The sequence below is a fragment of the Pteropus alecto genome, unplaced genomic scaffold (genome assembly GCF_000325575.1).
Source record: "Pteropus alecto unplaced genomic scaffold, ASM32557v1 scaffold3, whole genome shotgun sequence".
Classification (NCBI taxonomy): Eukaryota; Metazoa; Chordata; class Mammalia; order Chiroptera; family Pteropodidae; genus Pteropus; species Pteropus alecto.
In genome coordinates, this window is record NW_006442484.1 from 13,837,892 (window position 1) to 13,845,988 (window position 8,097).

The 8,097-nt window shown below is 42.1% G+C and overlaps 1 pseudogene; it reads left to right on the top strand.

The window, feature by feature from the left end:
* Window positions 1–6,978: 6,978 nt before the first annotated feature.
* LOC112470614 lies at window positions 6,979–7,097 on the top strand (annotated as a pseudogene).
* Window positions 7,098–8,097: the final 1,000 nt, after the last annotated feature.

An 8,097-nucleotide genomic window follows, 5' to 3' on the forward strand; every position in this document is an offset into this window, starting at 1 on the left:
CCCAGGGGCAGGTGCAGGCGGTGGGGATCCGCCCCGAGGCCCCAGCGCCGCAGCCCGCGCACAGAGATCGGTGTGGACAGAGGGATTCCGCAGGGTCTGACGCCAGGTGGTTTCGGGGAGCTCTTCGCGGCGCGGGGCGGCAAGGGCAGGGCCTGCCGAGGCTGTAACAGGAGACCTGCCCCACCCACGCTGCGCGAGGGTGCCCAGAGGGAAACCCCCTTGGGCCGGATTTCCTCTGCTCTCCGGGAAGCCAGCGGCTGCGCTCGGGCAAGAGAGCGTGCAGCGCCCTAGTTTGGCATCTTTCTCCTCTGGAGCTGCACAGGCTTCAGAAGCCTGTGCAGTCTCCGCCTGTGCTGCCGTCCTCACCGCGCCTCCCGGAAAAACGAGGTTCACCTGCCCCGAAGCCCATCCGTCCCAGGGCTGCTTCTAGGAGCTTTGATTGACCTCCCAGTTTTTCTCTCCAGCACCAACTTAAGGGGACCGGGTAGCCTTGGAGCCACCGGGCGCTCTGAAAGATGTTTGGACCCCAAGTCTCCCCCACTGCGACTATCCCTGGGCCTTTGTCCCAACCAGTCCCCCACCAGCTCGCTATTTCCTTCCCCTCTGAGTATTCAAGTCTCGCTGGTTCTTCAGGACTCGGATGGATGCCTCCCCTGGCTGTCCCGGCGCGGCCGACTGTCCCCACCTCTGACCGCGCTCAGCCTTACGCGGTCCACCTGGTCTCCGCAGCCAGGCGGACCTAGTCCACCCCAGAGCCCACGCCGCGCTCTAGCAGCCCGGAGATGTCCAGAGGCGGACCAACCATTTGTCAGATTCAGCTCGAATTTAATGGTATCAACATCCAAACTATAGAATCTAAATTTCATTTTTAAATGGAAACTTAAATTTTAGATTCCGTCTTTAATGAGCTCTAAAATGCCAATTCCTCATTTAAAGCCTTCCTACTTTGGAGGAATACCCCGTTTTTGTAGAATAACCATTTTTTTCATTCTCTTCTTTACCCGATATTTAAATGCTTTTGTGGTGCAGTGGAAACATCACCAGAAATGGGAAGTGGGACTCATTTTATGTGGTGTTCAGTTGGAATGAGAAGAGCTCAGTTGACCTTGGCCAACTCACTTTACATTTCTGACCATTAATTTAACTATAAACTGAAAGAGTTGGACTAGGTCATTTCAAAGGCCCTTTCTTCGTAAGAGGGTGGGAAGGAGGAAGAAAGAAAAGAAAAATGCTATGATTTTTTACTTCGATTAAAAAAAAAATGAAAAATCCTACCTCATCTTTGTTCTGTCCCCTTGAGGTACGCAAACCTTCAGGTATTTACAGACACACACACCTCCTTGTTCTCCCACACACAGACTTTCTTCCAGTTTTTTCTATTTGATCCCTCCATTAACGGCTCTCAAACATTAGAATCACCTGGGGAGTTTAAGAACGAAAATACCCAGGGCTCTCCCATATCATAGGTGATTAAATTGGTCTGGTCTATGACCCAGGCATCAGTATTTTAAGCTCCCTTCCTTTTCTAAAAATCTTCTGGGAAGCTTTCATTTATTTAAATACTGACTTCTCTTGCTCTTTGAGATTCTAATTAAGTAGATCTGGGGTCTGGATAGGAATCTTCATTTTAATCTCTCTCTCTCTCTCTCTCTCTCTCTCTCTCATCAAGGTCTGTATACTCTCAAAGAAGCAAGTATCATTGTTCTTTCCTCTAGTTTCTCAATTAGTTCTCCCTCTCCAGTGCATCCAGACCTGATATGCAGATGAACACCCGGGATTCTTGTTAAAATGCAGACTCTAACTTAGTAGATCTGGGTTAGAGGCTGAGATTTCTAATAAACCTCCAGGTGCTGCTGACTCTGCTAGTCTGAAGACCACACTTTAAGAAGATCTAGGAGTTATTTATTATTCATGGGATAAATATATTTTCCTTCAAGTTCCAGCTGCCTCGGTTCAATAAGCCATTCTCATCTCCTCCAGAAAGATTTCTGACTCCAGCTCTCCCTGGGCGCTCCTTTTTGTGAACTGTAAATGTTTAATAATTCACAGCCTGTTTCATGTGTAAGGCAGAGATTCTGGTGCTTGCCTGATCCCCATCTTTGGATGCCAAGGACACAGTGTTCCCCCAAACAGTCTCTGCTGATTGACTAGGAGATAATATTAGCTTGCATTCTTGGAGGACATAACATGTGCCAGACATCTTACTGTTTTATATACATCGTCTCCCTCAGCTACAACCATCCTCATTTTACAAAGAAAGAAATCAAGGCAAGTCTCCTGTTAAGCTCTATCTAGCACCACTGCCTATAGCGATACTACCCCCTAGGGGGTGTTTTTGAAATCTGCAGATGCTTTAATTGGTTATCCCAATGATGGGAGGAGGGGGCCACTGGCATTTAGTAGGGGTGCAGTGTGGTCAGGGATGCAGGATGTCTCCCCATGCACACGACTTTGCAGCACAATGATTGTGTCCCACATGGCTTTCACGGGTCAGACTGGACATTTGGGGCAGTTAAAATGTGCTTCTAATTACTTTAGAACTTTAACTCTTTTTTACATAAAAGCCTAAAATATTTTTGCATCATTTGAATATACACTGGTGTCAAACACAAAAAGAGTCTGGAGGCTTTACCAGAATGTCAGGCAATCAGGATGATGGATGCTAGGTTATCTGGAAAATGGGCTCCAGGAAGTCTGGTCACCTCAGATGGTCTGGATATATGAATTCTTCAGGGGGTAATCAGAGGGTTACATGGAGTTCTAGTGTATGGCCTGGTGTTGACATAAAACAACAATACACACGTACACATACATACATATATATACATACGTATATATACAACACACACGTACACATACATACATATATATACATACATATATACATACATACACACACACACATATATGCAGTGACACAGGACTAGAAAGTTCAAAAGTTTAAGTTCCCAGGCTAGTTATAACAAGAATAGAATCACTTCCTCATTTCTCAACCTACTTGATTTTAGTAATTTAGCAGCTTGACTATAGTGACTCCATTTTATTTCTTCATTTAATTCTCCACTGGATTTTCTATAAATGCAACCATAATCATGTGCCTCATAATGACATTTCGGTTTATGACGGACAGCATATATGCCCGTGGTCCCATTAGATTATAATGGGGCTGAAAAATTCCTATCACCTAGTGACATCATAGCTGTCTCAGCCTTCATAACGCATTACACAAATATTTACCATCGTTATGACTGCCTACAGTATTCAGTACAGTGACATACAATATAGGTTTATAGGCTAGGAGCTGTAGGGGAACCGAATGTCACCCCAAAATATGTCTACTTGGCATAAGGATTATTTTAGACTGGTTAATTTTAAGAAATGGCAGAGAGAAGCCCCATAAACCAAGTAAAAGTTACCCTTTGTAAAAGACATTTACATTTGTAAGGTAAATCTCCATTTGTAAGAGTGTCTCTCTCCCTGGTACCTGAAAGAGGGGTATGTCCTTATCTTTAGAATCTCTTATCCAAGCAAAAGACAAGGACTTAAATCTGCGTGACAATCTTACCCTTGTTCACTGTGCTTTTCCTGGTAACCTCCCATAACTGACTCCCCAACATCCTTCTGCTGAAGATGATATATAAGGTGATGACTTCAGCCATTTTGTCTATTCAGTTTTCCCTGGTCTCTCCCATGTATATAAGAGTTACACATGTTATAAAACTTTGGTTTTTCTCCTGTTAATCTGTCTTTTATTACAGGGATGTCTCACCTAAGAACCCAGAAAGGTAGAGGGAAAATTATTTTTATTCCTCTACAGAATATTGTAAGAACGTTCAAACCTGTAAAGAAGTTTTATAAGATTTTGAGCCAAACTGACAATTGGGAAGCAGGATTTCAAATGGTCCTGAGAATGAAAGTTTTGCAGTTTCTTTCATGCATTTAAGATTAAGAAGGGAAAATGAGATTACATGAAGGCAAGGATTGGATTACAGGATAGTTAACAAGATTATGTGCTCTCTTAAGGGTGTTTATTTCAAAGGTATGATAACATAGATGAACAAAAACAGTGGACAGGGCTTGCTTAGGCAAAGATAAATCTTTTACTAAAAAACATTATATACCTGGGGTGTGACTACCCACCATGACCTTCCCAGTTAGGAATTTAGATCAGATCACCCTGAGAGGTCACTTTCTGTGAAACATTTTTCTTTGGTTGATTTTTTTTTTTTTTTTTTTGCCCATAAGAGCAATAGGCTATACCATCTAGCCTAGGTTTACAATAGGCTATACTACGTAGGTTTGTGTAACGAAATCACCTAATGCTGCATTTCTTAGAATGTATCTCTGTCGTTAAGTGGCACATGACTGTACTGTGCTTTGTTCACCATTTTGGGAAATCAGGACACTGAAGCCAGTTCCACTCATGCCATCTGAATCAGCAGTCAACACATCTGCACCTGTCAAATATATAACTGCAATGGGCCCAATAATTTCATGCGTATATTTTATTTAGCTTGTACCTAAAAATAAAAGGTCAAGTGAGAGGCAACAAGCATTTGAGACCCAAAAGAATAGCTATGTGGAAGCACTGATTCAGGCAGAAACCCAAATAGTGTTCTGATTAGGTGAAGGCAAGGGGTATTTATGAGAAAGGGAAGGGGAGCAATTATGTGAATAGAGGGAAGGAATTTCTATGGCTGTAGATAGGGTAACAATGATGCTAATTCTCAAGAATAACTTTCGGTCAGGTAGTTATAACAAACAGTTGTTTGGAATATAATGCTGCGTTAGGCCAGGTAGTTATAACAAACAGTTGTTTGGAATATAATGCTGCGTTAGGCCTAGTCCAAAGGTTATTTTGCCCAATTTTAACATTCCAAATGTTGTTAAAAGGAATAAGAAGTTCCTCTGGGATGGCAGCTCAGACTCCATTTTAAAGTGGCTCAGTTTATATTATTCTTCACAAGCTTTAATTTCAAAATGTCAAAAATAAAGAAATGACAATAATATTCCAGAGTCTTGTCTCACTGCTCTTAAATTAGAAGTAGGTACAAATATGTGACTATAGATGACCTTTGAATGACCCCCTGCACTTTCAAAAATCCACATAAAAATTTTGACTTTCCAAAATCTTAACTATTAATAGCCTACTATTGACTTACTGATAACATAAGCAGTCAATTAACACATATTTTATATGTTACATGCATTATAATTGTACTCTTACAATAAAGTAAGCTAGAGAAAATATTAAGAAAATCATAAGGAAAACATGTACAGCATTTATTGAAAAATTCTGTGTGTATAAGTGGATCCACAATTCAAATCTGTGTTGTTCAAGGGTCAATTGTACTTCTTTTACGACTTCTGGATGCGGTTCTGACTGGGCATTTATAAAGCAAATACATATTAAATACTTTTTACTCCTTTATAATTAGGTCATTATGTTGATGTTTAAACTGTACATGGAGGTACAATCTGTGAATTCCATTTCATGATCATAACAGGTGAATACAAAATAATTGTTAGAAAAAGGGAACCTTAGTCACAGCCAGCAGGAGCCTCAAGAGACATGACAACTAAATGGAGTGTATCTATCCTGGATGGGATCTTGGGACAGAAAAGGGCATTAGATAAAAATTAAGGACATCTGAGTAACTCATGAACTTTAGTTAATTGTGTCAATTATAGCTCATTAAATGTAGCAATGTACCATACTGAAGTAAGATGTCAATAATAGGGAGACTGGGTGCAGCATATATGGGAACTCTCTATTATCTTCTCAATTTTCTACAAATCTAAAATTGTCTACTTTATTTTTAAAAAAGGAAAAGTAAAATAAAGATGGGGAGTGATAGGAAGGCTTACATCTGGGCTGTAGACATCCTAACCTTGACCTTTGAATGCCTACTGCAGGAGAGAGACCACGGAAAGACAAAGTACTTGGAAATCTAATACAGTTGCCAGGATTGCAATGTGCATGAACAATGGTGAGAAAGATAGACTACGACAAGAATGCAACTGATATGTGTAAATTTAAGCCTATTCCACTGGCTTTTTCTGGGATTAATTTTTAGTATATTTAAGAAGTTTTGTGAATTTTGTGAAATCTCAAATTCTTAAATCTTCCACCAGAATATTTTAGAAAGTCACATTTGGGTAAGAACACATGGGCATGTAGCCTATTGAAAAATGATAAGAAGTTGAGCAGTGTCTTATTTATTCCTTTCCACCTTGTCAGTAAATGTCTCCAGATCCCTAATCCTAGGAATATATACAGGAAAGAGAAGAGAGGCCAAGAAGCCAAAGGAAACAAAGTAAGCAGTAAGAGCCTCAGCTGGAATAAAAGTCAGTTACCTGGCGGAGCTGCTTGATAAAGGTCATGAGTTTGAAGGATACTGCTATGAGAGTCCACTTAGTCCTCGCAACCCTATAAAGCAGGTAGTATCAGTATCCTCATCTCAGAGACAAGGGAACTGAAGCTCAGGTTCAGTCACATTGCTAATGAAACCAGGAGTGGAGCTCCTGAGGCCTTGCTCTGAACCGCCACACTGCATGGCCACTATGGAAGAATCTGAACGTGATCAAGAGCGTAGTTTCCACAACTGATTACCCTACATCAGATTTCACACTAAAGTATATTTGTCTTTGTTATGTGTGTGGGCTTTGGAACACCAAATATAATCATATCATCTTGTACATGTCGTGAAGAAACATAAGCGATTCTTAGAGCTAGTGTGCCCTCGTAGGCATGAACCCTAGGCCCGTGGCTGAGTGAGGAGCTGTCCTGTGATGGAGTGTCTAAATGGGCTGCCAAAGTCAACCCAGAACAGCATTTATAGGAAGGGGTCTAAGATATCTTCTTGGAAAGTAGGAAGTGTGCGTATGTAAGCATGCCTGCAGGTGTGAGTGTTAAAATATAAACCATCTTTCCTATAAAAAAAATTTTTTAAAATAAAATTTTAAAAAATTATAAAAGTCTACAGCCATGCTACTCTGAACAAGCCCGATCCTATCTGATCTCAGAAGCGAAGCAGGGTCGGGCCTGGTTAATACTTGAATGGGAGACCACCTAGGAAGACCAGGTGCTGTAGGTGTAAAAAATAAAAAATAAGGGATTGTAAGCTGACAAGGTCCTTGCAATCTGTGAGATCAACCAAAGGTTGCCTTGCCTAAAAAAAAAAAATTATAAATGAGTCCATATCTAGGGAACATTTGGAGAAACACCATACCAGTAATAAGATTATTGAGAGACTTTGTGTGCAAAATATCGTAATATTAAGACATACAAAATCATTGTTCCATGCCAGCTCTGCCTGTAAGGGACTCACGCTCTGCAAAGGTGGTAGAGTTCTGTACCACTCACCTCTGCCACGTGCTGTCTTGAGCAATGTCCGTTACAGTTACCGGGGCTGAGGTGATCATCTTGTCCTGGATTGCCGAGGATATTCTTCGCTTTCGCACAGAAAGTTCCGAGTCCTGGGAAACCCCCTCAGTCCTAGGAAAGTTGAGACAGTTGGTCACCCTACCAGACTGCCTTTTAAAATCCTGATGCCCAAATCAACCCACTCGCCAACTGCATCAGGCTGTACAGCTGATTTCAAGCACAACAGGAAAGGTCCACTGGCAAGTCCCGGGTAGCCCTCGTTGTGCAGTCCTGAAGAAGTCCTTTCTTCATCATGTTACCACCATCCTCCTGGCCCAACTCCTCCCCCGGACTCCTCAGACCACTGTTTCTGAGCAGCAGCAAGAACACCTTCCCTTCAGGGGGCCACTGGACTTCTTGTGCTGGCAAACAAGGGCCCAGCACCGCTCAGTGTTCCAGATCTGGCAGCAGCGTATCCAGAGATGAGATATGCTGAGATGGTGAGAACAGCCAGGGCCATGATGGAGACCACCACCAACCAAGACAGTGATGGCCTGCTTTTAGTGACTGGCAGCCATGATGGCCAGGGGTGTGTCTGAAAGGCCCATCCTTGTTCCCCATTTGTTTCAATGTGCAGCCAAGCATGAGAAACGACTGTTTGAGGACCGTGCTTCTCAACTTGAATGTACACAAGAACCACCTGGGGATCTTGGTAAAATGCAGGTTTCAGT